General features: G+C 39.5%; 1 long non-coding RNA gene and 1 pseudogene across 1 annotated transcript; one reads left to right on the top strand and one right to left on the bottom strand.

Moving 5' to 3' along the window:
• Window positions 1–1,340: 1,340 nt before the first annotated feature.
• LOC125475452 lies at window positions 1,341–10,729 on the top strand (annotated as a pseudogene).
• Window positions 10,730–11,548: 819 nt separating this feature from the next.
• LOC125475532 lies at window positions 11,549–15,289 on the bottom strand. The gene is made up of 4 exons (XR_007256878.1): window positions 15,040–15,289; window positions 14,746–14,880; window positions 12,221–13,103; window positions 11,549–12,084 (listed from the first exon to the last, which is right to left on the bottom strand). It is a non-coding gene; the product is annotated as an uncharacterized LOC125475532 (long non-coding RNA).
• Window positions 15,290–16,190: the final 901 nt, after the last annotated feature.

Genomic DNA, 16,190 nt, shown 5'->3' with positions numbered 1-16,190 from the left:
CGATGATGGACAAAACTATCATTTCGCTATACCAAAGAGGCAAGAGAATGGGAACAGAGAAGAAACCAAGGGCATTTCTATCCGCACACTATAGATAAACAGTGCCAATCCAAAACAAAGTTTTAGTATATATAATATGTTCTCTCACATGAGTATTAGTGTTATACAAATATAAATTACAATACATATCAATAAACTCACTATAAACTTACTCTGCAACCAACCATGACTTCTCCGCCATGGTCACCACTTAATGCTGCTTCTCCTCTAACCAAAACACTTCCATTGTTGCCATTATTTCCTCCACTTCAGCTGCCATTGTTGTTGTCACCATTGCCACAACCGTTGATGTCAACATTGCCCTAAATAGCACCATCTTCACCCACTAGTACTCCTCATACCCTGCCACCTATAAACTGTCCATCATGTTTCCCCACCACCACTACCTCCTCTAACATCTCCACTGACTTAGCTTCCACCATTGTCCGTTATGTTACCATCAGCTACGATCACTCCTCCACCACCTCCTTTAGCTACTTCTTCTCCTCCACCACCCACTAGTTACCTTTTCACCTCCACTACATTCACCACCACTAACTCCTCTGCCATCAACTGTTCTGCCTCCATCACCACTTTTACCACCACCACCAAATGTTTCCCTTCCTATAATCCCATTAACCGCTCCACCACCATTTGCATTGCCAACTCCTATTCCACCAACAACCACCATTCAAACATCACCTTTATCAAGTCCAAGCAATGACTCTCCACCACGTGCATTGTCGACCACATTGGCTAGCACTCTGCAGCCATCTTCCTCCAACAACAATAACTCCATAAACCCACCTCCAACCACATTGCCAATGCCGCCTCAATCAATACTGCATCTACCACTATCATCCTCCATGCCAACTACCTTGCAAGTCCACAACCCAAGATCAAACATAAGCATGGCTTTCCTAGTCAGATCGTGTGTCATTGCCGGCCTTGTCGATGTCACGCTCATCCCCTGCCATTTTGTTTCTCCATTACAATAGTAGGCAAAGCAAAAACAACATTGCCCTTTTGGAGGATCACCATAAAACACCACCGTTCGCCACAAAAGGTGATTACTTTGTCTTTACCACATTAGCTAGAGGGGATGTGCTCTCCCCTATACACCTGAGTTCGAATATCCTCTCCTCAGTTTAGATTCGTTAAAGAATAATATCATTCCCTAGTATAAAAACTAATTTAATTTACTGATTTATTGTGTTTTCTCTATTGCATTGTCTAATATTCCTTCACCATGAGTCCATCTTATCAAGGTGCTATCCAGCTCCAATGTCCCACAATCTCTAATGAGCAACGATGTCGGCTCTGCTTCGATCAAATTTGGATATCAGTTTCCGCATCCGCCTCAAACTCAAAAGCCTGCTAGTTCACCTTTCGATGTCTCATATAGGATCTTCACATATGATCAAATGGTGGTGGCAACTAACGACTTTTCTGAAGCCAACCCTTCTTAGACAAGGTGGCTTCGGGTTCGTTCACAAGGGAGTACTTCCAAGTAGGAAAGAAGTTGCAGTCAAGCAGTTGAAGACTGGAAGCCAGCAAGGGGAGCGAGAATTTCACGCAGAGGTTGACACTAGTAGCCGGGTTCAACACAAGCATCTGGTTTCTTTGGTTGGATACTGCATTACCGGCACGGAGAGGTTGCTTGTTTATGAGTTTATCCTAAACACCTTGGAATTCCATTTACATGGTAAGTCCAATTTCGAGTGATTGATCTAATTCAGTTGAGTCTGATGCAAGCATTTGATGAGTTGATATGCCTACAAGTCTTGCTTTTATTGTTATATTAGGAGTTACTCCAATAGTGCACCTATTTCTGTGTATTATTGAATTTTCATCGCTCAGTAGATAATTCGATAAGCCAATGATATCTTAGGAGGGAGCGGCCTGTTCTGGAGTGGGAAATCAGACTGAGAATTGCTACTGGATCAGTAAAAGGACTAGCATATATCCATGAAGATTGTGAGTTCCTTTCACATGTCTCTTGAAGCTTTTATCTTTTTCGCCTCATAAATCAGTTGCGCATATTTTTTACTACTTCATTTGCGGCTGCAGGCATTACAAAAAACATTCATCGCGACATCAAAGCAGCTAATATTCTTCTGGATCATAACTTCAAAGCAAAGGTAAGACTTAATGCCATTGTTGTACTAACTTTTCCTTTCACATAGCTGACAAATTAATTGGTGTTAATAGCGATAATTTGATTACGTACTTGATATTATGTTTAGGTTTCGGGCTTTAGACTGGCAAAATCTTTCTTAGATACCAACACTCACATGACTCACATTTCCACTCAAGTAGTAGGAACGTTTAGGTAAGAACATGATACTCTTTTTACTTGTTACTCCAACGCCATAGCCAGTTTTGCTTTGCAATCTGTCGGAAGTTTGGGAGGAACTTCCTTATTCGGTTGTTCTTTGTTCTTTGTTTGAATCTATACATGTACCTGGTTCCTGAATATGCATCAAGCGGTAAGGTAACAAACAAATCAGACGTGTATTCATACGGGGTTGTACTTCTAGAATTGATCACTAGACGCTGTCCTATTAGTACTTCAGAATCCACAAGGAACAAGGGCCTAGTTCAGTAGGTGAGTTCTTTTATATCCCTGTTGTGGACTTGTATAATATTTCCCTTTAATTCTGGGTTCCTATTATTTTGGGTTTCCTAGTATAGGTTGTAAATTGCTTGTAATTATTCTTTCCTTAATGTAGTATGATTGTACATGATTATATATACCTCAGAATGAGAAGAATACAATTAACACATTCAAAGCATTCTTTTCTTAGCACCAGAGCCAGGTCGTAAAGAAGGAAAGAAATTTTTGAACCTTAACCGGGTTTGTTACTGCACCGTGCCCAGCACCACCGCTATGCCTCTGACAAATAGCGAGCGACGTGAAGTCATTGTTGTGTTTCGAGTTTTTGCCCAAATTTGCATCAAGCAACTTATGTCGTTGCTGCCCCGAGTACCTTTGCTGCTACACGAGTTCCATATCCTTCGTGGAACATGTCTGTCGAGAATAACCAGATTGTTTTCATCAACACTCCAGTCATGATTTAACTGGATAATTCAAGCTTCAACATTATGATGGTTTTGGATGAGAAGAACTATGATTTATGAGCTCCTCTTATTCAGATTCATATTGCTGGAAGGAAGAAGATTGGATATCTTCATGGGTCTATTAAAGCCCCTGCAAAGGATGATCCCAAATATGATGATTAGTTCTTTAAAGATCAGAGAATTAAGAATTGGCTCTTGTCAACGATAAAGCTGGAAATCATGAAATGTTATATTTGATTGTCAACTTCAAAAGAAATCTGGGATGCTCTTAAGACTGCCTATTTGATGAGAATTAAATCACAAAGCTTCACGTCTCAAGTAGAATGGGCGGCCTTTGGCTAGTTACTTTGGATAATTGATAGAGATTTTTCAGGAATTGGACCACTTTAACAAAGTGGCCATTGCATGTGAACAAGATCTTCTGATTTTTCAGAAGAAAAACAAGCGACAAAGGTTGTATTTGTTTCTTGGTGGGCTTGATGATGTGTTTGATCAGGTTCGTGGAGAAATACTACGCAAAGATCCACCACTTGGACTTCAGACTGCTTATATGTATGTCCGTCGTGAAGCGGATTGCAAGGAAGCTATGAAGATGGAAGGCCAAAGCTCAAAACTGGTTGCAATGGCAGCAAAGGCCTGAGCCCCCTTAACTGCACCGACCGAGGTGGGTTCGAGACTAAAACTAGGCAGCCAAGAACCGGCCAAACCGATCGTGATTGTCCTCAGGGTAAATGTCGACATTGTGGTATAACGGGACACTCCAAAAGCTGGTGTTTCAAGCTGATTGGGTATCCCAAGAATTGGGATAAGACACTTGACCCTCGCTTCAACAAACCTCAAGCTTCTGTTGCAGAAACCAAGAATGATTCAACGGATGTATCAAGCAAAGCATTTGCTCTGATTCCCGCGACAGGTACCGATGGTAAGGCACTTAATGTCTCTACTTCTGTTATGAATAATACATGGATAATTGATTCTGGAGCTACTAAACATATGACTTGTGATTCTAGACAAGTTTCCTCACTAAAAAACTCTACCCACACCGAGGTTAATATGGCTAATAGTGATGCCGCCCCAGTTCTTAGGGAAAGCACGGTTTCCCTTTTTGATACCATGAAACTTGATATTGTCCTTGTGGTTCCCTCCTTGAATTATAATTTATTGTTAGTTGCCCAAATAACCCTTGCCCTACACTGTTTGGTGGTTTTTTGGCCTTATTTTTGTGTATTTAAGGACATCCGGACCCGGAAAACGATTGGTTATGGTATTAGACAAAGGAAGCGGTAATTCCTCGAGTTGAATTCTAGTAGCTCAGGATTGCTCACTCAAGCAATATCAATGACTGGGACTCCAACCGAGAATAATAAAGGGTCCGACGTATGGATATGGCACCGTCGTCTTAGCCATGCTTCGTTTGGTTATTTGCATAAGTTATTTCCTAGTTTGTTTGTGAAAAACAATGTTTCTCAATTTAAGTTTGATGTGTGTGAAATGGCCAAAAGCCATCGAACTTTTTTCCCTCCAAGTTTAAATAAAAGTTTCATTCCTTTTATGATTATGCACTCAGACGGTTGGGGGTCTTCCAAAATCGCCTCTCTTGGTGGAGCTCATTGGTTTGTCACATTTATTAATGATTATATGAGAATGACTTCAATTACTTTGTTAAAATCAAAAAGTGATGTTAGGATGGCCTTTCAGAAATTTCACAAAATGGTTTCAATACAATACAATATGAAAATTCAGGTGGTTCGAAGTGATAATGGAGGCGAGTATGTTAATACTGAACTCTATTCTTTCTTTGACATGCACGGTATTGCTGAGAATGGGGTGGCTAAACAGAAAAATCGACACTTGTTAGAAATGGTTCGTGCTTCTTTTCTTGAGGCACGTCTTCCCTTATATTATTGGGGTGAGGCCCTCACATCTGCTGCCTTCCTTATTAATCGGCTTCCTTCTTGTACTTTCAAGTTTTCAGACACTGTTTCAGACTCTTATGTCTCTACTCAGTTAACCACTGGTCCTTAACCTTTCCCCTTGTGTTCTTAGCTGCATGGCTTTCGTCCTTGTGCACTCTTCACAACAGCAAAACAAACTTGAACCTCAAGCTCTTCGATGTGTGTTTATGGGGTATGCTACTACTTAGAAAAGCTATCGATGCTATCACCCTCCAACCAAGAAAATGTTTATCACTGCTGATGTCACTTTTCATGAAACGGAGATGTATTTTGGTTCCTTTAAGTCCTCACTTCAGGGGGAGTTTCAAGGTGATGATGTTCGTATGTTTGATTATGGAACCGAGCAACAACCACCCATCATCGAACCATAGGCCACTGCACAGCAGCCTACCACCGAGCAGCAAGCTACCGCACAAGAGTCGGCCACCGAGAAGTAAGCCACTACACAACAGCCTACCACCAAACAAATGTCGACTACACAACAGCCAAGCTACGAGCAGGTTTTTACTGTACAACAACTTTCTGCCAAACCCGAGATAGCAAAAAACACGACCCCATCAGTCCCTTTGCAGTTGAAACCCACAATTGTATAAGAAACAATGCATGCCAACTCGTCTCTCAGTAATTCTTATAACCAATCGTCTTCTACTCTAGGTGGACCACCGCTTCATAATCTCCCTAAAAGGATTAATCAAGGTATTCCTAAACCTACTTATGAGGCAGACCCTACGTGTAAAACTAAATATTCGTGAGCAAACAAACCCATAACTCAAAAGTTAGGTACCCATTAAACAACTATGTGTCCATTTATCACCTGTTTGAATCAAATAAGTCGTTTGTGAATCAATTGTCTACTATATATATTCCTAATAGTGTGCAGAAAGCCTTAGTCGATCCTAGATGGAAAGAATCAATGAATGAGGAACTAAGATCGCTGAAGAAGAATGCTACTTGGGAACTATCAGACTTGCCAGCATGCAAGAAACTAATGGGATGTAAATTGGTCTATAAAATGAAATACAAAGCAGATGCAACGGTCGATCGGTTTAAAGCAAGACTAGTGGCAAAGGGGTAATCTAAAAAATATGGCATAGATTACACAGACACCTTTGTTCCAGTAGCTAAGATCAATATTGTTCGAGTTTTATTGTCTTTAGCAGCGAACCAAAAATGGCCATTTCAACAATTCGATGTAAAAAATGCATTCCTACATGGAGATTTGACTGAAGAATGGAGCTTTCACCGGGATGTACCGAAACAGGCATGAACAAGGGTAAGGTATGTAAGCTAAAGAAGTCATTATATAGATTAAAGCAGTCACCAAAAGCATGGTTCAGCAAATTCACTAAATCAATGAAGGCATTCTGGTATAATCAAAGCAATTAGGATTATACCTTATTCTTGAAACAAAAGAATGAAAAGATTACAGCACTCATTGTATATATGGATAACATGGTGGTTACAGAGAATGACCTAGTAGAACAATCTACTCTAAAGAAGTATTTGTCTACGGAGTTCGAAATGAAAGATCTTGGATCTCTGAAATACTTTCTTGGGATCGAGGTATTAAGAGGCAAGTCTGGAATATTATTGTCGCAAAGAAAGTATATCATTTGTTGTACCATATATTGGGCTCTAGTATTTGGGCCTCATGACCTAGCCCATAAAGCATGTAGAAGGTGAAGGGAACCTTTAAAAAGGATCATTCACCTCACTTTAGGGGATATAGCAAAGAAAGCAAACCCTAGCCTTCATATTGTAACCCTTAATTTACATAGTGAAACCGGATCGACACCAATGTGGACGTAGCCTAACTTGAGGTGAACCACAATATATCTTTGTGTTCTCATGCGTTTGTGTGATTTACGGTTGAATTTATGTTGGTCTAAGATTGACCCAATTTTGTGCATCAACATTTGGCGCTGTCTATGGGAATCAATATGAAAAGTCATGTTGGTTCTCTCTCATTTGTTCATCTCACCACCGTGAAACCCTCACAACCTCCATAGTGAATCTGTAGAAACCCAAGAACCAAACACTATACAGTCACTGCAAAACCCATGCCTTCCGCTCCAGCTCCCGATCATGGTAGTAGCAATGGAAACACAGCCACCACCTCATCTCTTATCTCCCTTAAATTTCACAGCAACACTCAACCATCAAAGCCTAAGAGAAGAACGAGTGAAAGCACACGTCACGTAAACCTTCCATAGGCTTAGCCTTCTCCATAGAAGAAGACCCAAAATCACCATTGTCGCCGTTAATGGCTTTGAAGTGGTCTCCATCATCGAAGCCATCACCCTTCACAAACCCGACCCACAACTACCTATTCTCACCACCAACCTCTTCTTGGGTTTTGAGTTATATGAAGGTTGAAGGTAAGTTGACGGAGATCGACAGATCGATGGAGGAGAGAAGGCTTACGATGCAAGCTAAGTGGTGAAATCATTGTCTATAGTGAAGCTATGTAAGGTTGGGGAATCGATGTCAGAATCTTTGAGCCACTCGGATCGACGAGGTAGTCAAATCGTTAGGAAATGAGCCGGGAGTTGCAGCGTAAGTGTCGATGGATGATTCTTCGCAGAGGTCGCTGAAGTTGCGAGTTTGAGGGATTCGGATCTATCAAGTCCCTACTCAACCCAAGCGAACCCGACGTTGGCTAACTTGTCGAATAATCGATGTCGACCCTGGCAAACTCATCGCGAGCAGGCCCTGCATCCTGGAACTATCAGCCACCAACCCAGGAGAAAGATAAGACGTCATCTAACCTAATTCATATTAAAATTTTATATTATTATTTAATGTTTATTACAAGACCACTTGTCTGACACGTGACTTAGTCTTGCCACCTCATCTTAGAATGGCATATCTTTAATAATTCCTGACCACTACATTCATTATTTAAATGTTAGGGTGAAACTTTAGTGATTCATGGTAGGGTACAAATACAGAATTACATATATACCACTGTCCCACTCTCTGGGAAAACCCACGAATGAGATAATTCATGTTCTTTTAACATGATTTTAGCTGCTTGATTCGTACATGGCAACCGCACCACACATGTTACATTATTATATTTCATTGAATCATATTGTCATATAACTTTTCACTAGGCATGCTACATTATTATATGTTTATATAATCTATGTATGACAATGTTCGCAATATGCACACTTTGACGATTAATTGCTTGTATACGATGCTCATACATATTATTGATTAACCAGGGACCAAAATTATGGTAGTCCACACTACTGATCAGCTTATAGATCTATGAGCCACATGCTTATGGTGACCAAAATTTAGTCCGAACAGTGATCTCTTGTTTGGCCGGACACCCGCTTGCTTGGACACTCACTCATTTGGACACTTATGCGATCGGACACCCGCGAGCTTGGACACCCATTCATTCAGGCACCTACGAGATTGGACACCCACAAACATGGACACCCTTGAACTCGGACCTTAACTCATGGACCCAAATTTTGGACCCAACTCAAAGTCCCTACGTATGGCCCCGACTCAAATACCCAACTTATGGACCCGATCCGTGGACCCGACACATAGACCCAATATGCAAAATTGACAAGTGGACCCGAGTCATGTCGAGAGTTAACTCATAATGAGTAAAAGCTGACGTCGAGTGCATAGTCACAACGAGGAATGCCACGAGCCGAGCCGCCTCGCAACGAGCACTGCCTCCAGCCAAGCAACCGCCTCGCCGCGAGCATTGCCTTTAGTAGAGCAACCTTGAAATGTGTGCTACCTCAAGCTGAGTATTACTTCACATTGAGCACCGCCTTATGTCGAGCACTAGTTTTGGACGACATCTAGTCACTTCGGCCCTCACATGGATTGGATTTGAAGTCTCCAGCCAAAAGACTTTCTTGACTGAAGACTTGGGAGACTCTTATTGTACCATATATTGGGCCCTAGTATTTGGGCCTCACGACCTAGCCCATAAAGCATGTATGAGGTAAAGCGAACCCTTATTTTATAAAAGGGATCATTTGCCTCACTTTAAGGGATATAGCAAATAGAGCAAACCCTAGCCTCCATATTGTAACCCTCAATTTACATAGTGAAACTGGATCGACACCAATGTGGACATAGCCTAACTTGAGGTAAACCACAATATATCTTTGTGTTCTTGTGCATTTATGTGATTTACGGTTGGATTTACGTTGGTACAAGATTGACCCAATTTTGTGCATCAACATCATTGATTTGTTAAAGGAAACCGGGATGTCAGCTTGTAAACCTGTTGCAACTCTATTGGCTGAAGGAATGAAGTTGAGTCTTCTCCAGAATCAAGTACCGATAGACAAAGGAAGATATCAACGATTAGTTGGGAGATTGATGTATTTGGCACATACAAGACCTAATCTTGCTCATGCATTGAGCATAATCAGTCAGTATATGCATGATCCAAGGGAGCAACATATGAGTGTGGTTATGAAAAATGAGCATTTCAGAATCGAAGGGTATACCGATGCCGACTGGGCAGGTTCAGTAGACGATCGATGCTCAACATCAAGATATTTCACTTTTATTAGTGGTAATCTAGTAACATGGAGAAGTAAAAAGCATAATGTAGTAGCTCGTTCGAGTGTAAAAGCGAAATATAAAGGTATGGCTCTTGGTATTTGTGAACTCTTGTGGCTTAAGTTTCTATTACAAGATTTGGGGGTCAACCACAGTTTGCCGATGAAGTTATTTTGTGACAACAAGGCTTCTAGGGATATCGCTCATAATCTGGTACAACATGATAGGAAGAAGTATGTGGAGGTTGATAGGTTCTTCATTAAAGAAAAATTAGAGGGAAAAGTAATTGAATTTCCCACGATTAGGATCGGGGATCAAGTGGCTGATATACTCACAAAGGCTGGTTCTAGTGACAAGTTCTCAAGTTTCTTAGACAAGTTGGGCATGTGTGACATAAATGCACGAACTTGAGGGGGAGTGTTGACTTGTATAATATTTCCCTTTAATTTAGGGATTCCTATTATTTTGGATTTCCTAGTTTAGGTTGTAGATTGCTTGTAATTATTCTTTCCTTATTGTAGTAGGATTGTACATGATTATATATACCTCAGAATGAGAAGAATACAATTAACACATTCAAAGCATTCTCTTCTCTTGCTGTGTTTCTTACCATTTCCCTCACCTATTTTTCATTAATCACTAATCAGACTGTCCAATGGATGCAAAACATCAGCCGTGGTCCTCGAGTGCAGAAATTTGAGTGAACAACTGACTGAACTTTCATTTTTGACATTGCAAGCCAAGCCATTGCTCACTCAAGCGCTGGAAGATGGCGATTTCAGTGCTCTTATTGATCCAAGGTTGGAGAAAGACTACAACAGCAATGAGATGGCTCGAATCGTTACTTGCGCTGCTGCTTGTTTACGCCATTCAGCATGGCTTTGACTGCGAATATGCCAAGTAATTCCTTTTTCCTATTTCACTGTTATAGCTTATGACAGTAGTTTCTTCAAACCAAGCTCATAAGTGTTCATCTAATTAACTGAAATTTTTTACAGTTGATCCGAACTGGGCAGGTTGTCCATGCTTTGGAATGAGTCGCTTCCTTGACGGAGCTTCATGAAGGAATCACACCAGGAAACAGCACAATACACAATAGCTACTGATAGGATTTTTAAGTTCATGCGCAAAGAGATTCAAATTACACAAAATACTTTCAAAAGAACAAGGTAGTTGTAGTATAAATGGCTCAAGTAATGTCATTTCTGTAGGGATTATTTAAAACAATTTATGCAAAACCAAAATCTTAGTTAATTATTTGAAACAAAGATTGGAAGAGGTTGATTTTTAATTTAAAAATAATAAAGACGAATTTAACAAAACTAATTTAGGAAAAACAACTAATAACCAATTAAGAAGAAATCAAATAAAAAAGAAAAGGTTTTGAGAAACAAATTTGGAAAAGCACTAGGGTTCCACCATCCCCTTAAAAATCTTATGTAGTTTTACTAATTACTTATGAATTGCACATGCAACTTTGAAGGTTAGGTTTTCCTTATGCATATTCTACTTGTGGCATTCAAGCTAGAATGTATATCAAACATGCAATCCGTCTGTGGCATTCAGATCAAATATAAACATGCATGACTCATTATGCTTAGTCAAAACCCTTTGAATGCAACCCCTAAGACGTGGCATTCACCCTAGGTAAACTTACAACTATCAATCACAAGAAGCAATACTCAATCCTTCGGTGGCATTCCGACCGAATTGCATCCGATTACTTATCTAAACATCCTAGTGGTAGCTAAGCATTAAGATACAGAAACAGTTTAAACATAGTGATTAATAATTTAAATTATGCATGCATAATATCGTAAGCAATTAAATAAAGACTACATATTCATGTTAAGGCTCAAGGCATTGTCCTAGTAAATGGAAATTAGTTACGAACAACCATAAAACAAAAGGAATTTTATTGAAATAAAAAAAGATAGAAAACACCTTAAAACGTCAAAGCCTAGCTAAGTTCTCCAAATTGATGCGTTCGTTTATAATGGCTAAATATCCTTATTTATACTACTACAAAATAAAATCCTACTTAGAAAATGTCTTCTAAAAACTATGAAACATAATAGAATAAGATAACAAGGAAATAAAAGGTTTCCTATTTGAACTGAAATTCGGACTTCTCAGAAAATCAGACTTTTAACCAACCAAATCAATTCCGATTTGGTCCGAAAAGATCTTGTTTAAAGCATAAGACGTCTCTAACAAATCTTCAAAAGGAATCTTCCTCAAAATATGTCATCTTGATCTCCAAAATACCCAAAACATCCAAAATCATCAATCTGGGAAAGCTGCGATAGGCTTTCTTTTCTTCGCCACAGTCAAACGGCTTGGTAGAAAAATCTGAAATTTTGACACAATCATCTTGAAAGACTCACAAACATCCTCCAATTGGAACCACTCCAAAATTCATCCATTTGATTACTTTTTACTCCAAAGAAAGTGGAATGTCCTACATTAAAAATATATAACAAAGTATTAAAATTCTACCAAAATAACCAATAAACTATAAGTAAGAATAGGGTAAAATATATAGTATAATATCGCTTCATCAGCTACCATGATATCAGTAGGTACAGTGATACTACCAGTGAGTACGGTCTTAACCCTTCCGGCTCCAGCAGCGAGGGCCAACGAACGGTCTGGAGTTAAGAATTAAGATCCCGAAACCTTTGTGTTCTGGGGAATGATTTTTTTTTTTTGTTTGCTTGTTCAATTTTATATTATGTATATTCCATTTTTTTCAATTGCCTGCTGAAAAAAAAAAATTACAGATTACATTAATGTTTCTGGTAAATAATTTTACAGTAACTTTCTTCCTGGGTTTGAAGTAGCAGCTGTTATTTGCTTGTTCATATCTGTTAAACAAAAATCAAAGAAAACTTGGATCGCAAGTAAAAACTGGATTACCATGAGAGCAAATCCACCTTTTCTGAATTCCCAACTTCCAAAAACTAAGTTGGTATCTTAGTTCTCTCACTCAACTGTTTTACTTTTCTGACGTGAGCCACTGTAATCATCGAGGACTCAAACGAAAGCTGAATCTGTAGTCCAAGGGCAATCAATCGCCTTCACCCTTTTGTTTGCTAACAAGTACACGGGATTTCAACCATTGCTTCCATGAAGCGTCCTGTTGTTGCTCGAGCCATGACAAAAAAGAGCTATCCAACAAGCAGAAGAAGTTGACATAGAGGAGCTGATATCTCACAGGTGTAAACCGAAAATTTACTAGTTGCACAATCGGCCATACGCCTCCTTCCAGAACAAAGGCTGGTAGAAAATCCCTTTTACCATCTTCCTTGAATTGAGGAAAACTCTTTCCGGCAGAAAAACCCATGTATGTGAAAAACACAAGCAAATCCAATGGCCCAAAAAGGAACCCATCAATCGCCACTTTAGAAGCAACAAACCGAAATTGAGTTTGGTTGCAGAATAAGTCTTGACCTTATATATCGATCCAAACCTTCATACCTGCAAAAGAAAATAAAACCAAACTCAAAAACTGTCTCTGTCAGCATAGAAAGGAGAGGAAACACACTAAAATTTTTTGAGGAGGAGGCTCAAATGCCTGCCATCACTGGTTCCCTTATTTTGTAAAATTCTACAACACCATTTGATGTGGGAGCGAGATCTAAAAAATACCAGCAAAATCACATGTCCACACACTCAGAATGTATGATCTTTTCCCCCAAAAAATCCTTACCAATAAATTTGCTAGTATTTTCTTGTGAGCATGCATTTGATCATGTAATTATAAAATAAAATGTTGAGAAATTCCAAAACTTAGGTACCGTTTGGTACGCAGATGGGACGGTACGAAATGGAATGGGATGGGATGGGACGGGACGGAACAGAGGTTCTGTGTTATGTTTGGTACACGCAGGACCAAACAGGACGGTTGGTCCCATCTGTGTTTGGTACGCGTTGGACGGAACAGAACCAAAAGATTGAATGACTAACTTACCCTTGTTCTGTCTGTTGTTTGGTATAATGTTTATGCGTGGGACAAGACGAGACATTTTTTTTTTTTGAACTTGTACATATTTGAACACATAACAATACCATGATTAGCTTTTGGAGATTGCAGAAGAAGCAAAACGAAAAACAATGGCAGAGAATTTAGAGAGAGAAAGTGAATGACTAAAGATTGTATTCCGTGAACAGTGAATGAATTACAGAGAAAGAGGTTTTTGTTATTTATACAAGTATTTTTTGCTTCACTCATAAGCTACTAACCAACTAACTTATATCCCTACAATCCCAACAGAACTAACGTGCTGCAACACCATACATGGAGACCTATAAAACGAAAAGCAAAGAGCATTGGTAAGTAATAATAAAACAAAAAAACTACACAAATCACAATTAGAAAAGTCTGCTTCCATTTCCCTTTCAAACCAGTTCTCCAAAGCTCCTTCATATTGCCTAAAGAACAATGGTAATGTGGTCTATTAATTCACAGTAGCCTTCAAAAAAGAAGCCATCGTACTCTTGATCGGGAGATATAGCAGCAAAAAGGGAATGCCGGAAATACACAGGTACCCATTAAGCGCGAGCATTGTATAATGATTAAAGCCAATCATTTCTCCGCCATTCCACGTTGCACCATTCCTTTGATATCAATCACTTCAACATCCATACTAAACCCCTGTGTAATGCTAAAGAATACAATTCCTATCATTCGAGCTAATAAAATAGCAGTGCACCATGTGTTATCTAATGATACAGCAACTCTTAAGTTGTTGAGTTGTTAACACGATTAGAAATCTTCTACATGAATTCCAGTACCATGTCAGCCTAATAGTCATTCCCAGAAACAGTCAGATAGTTGAAGCATGTAAGCTCTCAAAAGTCACTTACAACTTTCACTATATTGTCAATGAATGCAACAAATTTCTCAAACACAAACAAAAACAATAAGATATTACATGCAATTGTATATTGTAGCCATCAATGGTTCAAATAACTAGTTAAGGCAAAAAAATGTGTAGTCTACGAGTTCAGGTTGAAGCATATCTCCCTAAACATGCAACTTCCACAAGATTTCTCAATTCATTCAGGCAATTTTTCAAACACTAAGCAAACAACCAGACGGGGAGGCTTAGGATTGTACCTGCAACAGATCCATTAAACAGGTGAGACAGAGTAGCCATAAGCATCGACTTCGGAGCCACAACCGAGGTGCAGAGACTGTGGGGCTTCCGCCGACATTGTAAGTGTTCATCACGCTTAGCAAACTCTTTGGTGCCTACAAAAAACAGAAAAACCCAAATCCTAAATCAGACAAATAAGAAATCTTTCAGACCGATTTAGAACAAATCATCGGGAAAAACCAAGTGGGTACGTCTCGAATCGGTGATCTAGCAATGAGGGACGAAGCTTCGGTTCTAAAAAGAGAGCGGGTTACCAAGTAGTTGTTGTCGCAGAGGTATCGGTCAACGATGAAGGCGATTTGGACGGGGGTGACTATTCCCTTTCCAAATTCTCATATTTCTTGCCTTTGGATGGCTTCCCCATTTTCTAAATATTGAGAGATGTCGTGGAAAACTAGGGTTCGAATGGAAGGGAGGAGGAAGAAGAAAGAGACGGAGAGGTTGAGATCTGAGGAAAGAGACAATGGGAGAGCGGCATTTTTGTCTTAAAATGTTATAATTTTGTGTTCCACGGATGTGGAACAAGTCGTTCCAGGGGGTGAGATGGAAAGAAAATTCACCCAAACCTTGTCTCATGGAACAACGCGTTCCATCCATTTTAGGCGCACCAAACATGGGACGGAACGCCTCGTTCCACTCAATTATGTCCCGTCCCACGTACCAAACAGTACCTTAGGGAACTCTGTGCCCACGGTATTAGGCTGAATAGCGTGATTCATATCAGAAAGTGTTTTGGTACATTTACAACAGAATAATCGCTTAAGAACATTACCATGTCACAAACAGCATCATGTAAATAGAATGTCACTCTGCATTAGAGAAGTGATATAATCATACACCTACGTAGACATAATCAGTGAAGTGTGAACAAATGTTGGCTAGGCTAGGCCGGACACTTCACAATTATGTTTACTTTTCTTTTCCTTAAAAAAATAAAAAATAAAAAAAAGAACGTTGGTGGCAACGTCACTGTAGTCCACACTTTTGGAGATATGAAAGACTCACAAAATCATTTCAGACCCTACTAGCCACCATCGTACAATTCCTAACGTCAAGAATCGAGCTTAGAATATGTGTGGAATCCGAAACTTACTTTAATTATTAATGGGCCAATGGGTTCAGGTCAATATATAGTTGGGTATTCGGATTACTACTGGTTTAGATGCTTCTAGGCTTCTACTGAATGTGATGAGGCTATGAACCTTTATTGGAAAGGCATGAATGAAATTAATGAATTTCAATTTCTTTGCTTTTATTTCCTTTTTCTGCACTTTCGTTCTTTTACGAATTAGGGTTCTATCAAATCCAGTTCTGCCAAATCATGTCATGCCGAAAATAATGTTAATATAAATGTTCTTGCTTTATGGGTCCAAACACGAATGCTTAGATCAGCTTATGCACCAAT

This window comes from the organism of the source record quoted next, unplaced genomic scaffold, assembly GCF_019419815.1.
Source record: "Pyrus x bretschneideri cultivar Hongxiangsu unplaced genomic scaffold, Pyrus_bretschneideri_v1 Contig15, whole genome shotgun sequence".
NCBI lineage: Eukaryota > Viridiplantae > Streptophyta > Magnoliopsida > Rosales > Rosaceae > Pyrus > Pyrus x bretschneideri.
The sequence above is the reverse complement of the archived record's forward strand: the minus strand, read 5'-3'. Positions and strand labels throughout refer to the sequence as shown.